Source organism: Opisthorchis viverrini (assembly GCF_000715545.1).
Source record: "Opisthorchis viverrini unplaced genomic scaffold opera_v5_1, whole genome shotgun sequence".
In the NCBI taxonomy this organism is placed as follows: domain Eukaryota; kingdom Metazoa; phylum Platyhelminthes; class Trematoda; order Opisthorchiida; family Opisthorchiidae; genus Opisthorchis; species Opisthorchis viverrini.
The window spans coordinates 8,556,882-8,558,338 of NW_008751657.1; positions in this window are offsets into that span (position 1 = coordinate 8,556,882).

Sequence of the window (1,457 nt, forward strand, 5' to 3'; positions counted from 1 at the left end):
ATTCTCGTATATCGCGGGCGTACTATCAATCGCATCGTAAAACAAAGGCATATAAAAATACACTAAACAGAATGAATAGAATAGAGTCAATGTTCAACACATACGCTCATACAGCAGCATGGTATTTGAAAACGAGAAAATCCATGCTTGAACTTAATAATTGGGTAAGGATTCCGGGGTGAGAACGAGCAGCCAGGATCGTAAACAACTGGCTGGGGGGAAGGCTATCCGGATAGGGGAAATGTGACCGAAATACTAGTCCTAGCTATTAGTGGCGAGATGGCCGAAATGGTTTTTAAAGATGTAAATAGTTGCGCCATTCCCAGGCGGAAAACATCCGTGTTTGAAATGCTATTGTTTTACCTTACCTTAATAACCATCACTTCAAGCCGCACTACAAAGCTGTATTCCCGAGACGGAGGAAGCACGATATTAGGCAGTAACTCTAGACAAAATGCAGACGAAAGTAGATCGTGCACAGCTAGCAATGTCCATCGTGCCCGGCAGCAGGCAATATGAAAAGCTTTATAAATTAACGGGCATATCTAATTAGGGCGAGATGGCCCAAGTAGTTAGCGCAAATTTATTGACTGGACGGTCCATGGTTCGAACCCGACCTCTGTTCCTCGACTTCCCCTGTCTAGGCTTTGGCACCCTGGCAGTACCTCAGCCCCCGTGCAACCTTCGGATGTCATGGAAGTTGGGCACCGAAATGGTGCTACGGGTGAACGATTGCTTATCTAGTTGTATGCGGTAAATAACTATTGGAAAGAGAGGTCTGCGTACACAAGTCACTGAGATCTGCTTCCGGTCATATCTGTCACTGTCGAAACCACAAACACTCACTGTCCTTTTGAACATTATGTTTTGTACCACCTTCTTGCTCCTCTTCCATACTTTTCATTTACCCAGCTAACTTCTTTCCGGTTTTGTCAGAAGAGCGCAAAGATGGGACGCCATTGAGATTATCAGAGCTCTGCTCCTGTTAAGTTTGCGTAAGTCAAATGCATCATTTTCGCCAATGTTACTGCCCACGAAAATCACGTCTCTACTCTAGAGTGCGCGAGTGACTTCGTAAGCAGACTCTAGGAATCATCAAGTGTTTTTAATCTCGTTTGGCCAGTCTTCACACTCATAGAGTAGTAGACAAATAGGTCGTGATTGTTTATTTTCCGGAAAAGACTGTCGTCTCAGCGCAGCTACGGGTGTTTCTCGACGTGATCCACGCTTACAGATGTTTGGATCCCTAGGTAGAGGAAGTTATTTGTAGCCCCAAGTTTCCTTTGTGGTGGATGACACGGCTGGATGTTATGACCAGTCCTTAAGTAGGACTTTGTTGAGAAACATTCCGTAACGGCTTATTGCATTCGCCAAGCCATTGAGTATGCCCTCTATAGTGTACAGACCAATTATGATGGTATAGTCAGCACAGTCAAGACATACAACTTTGATTCTAA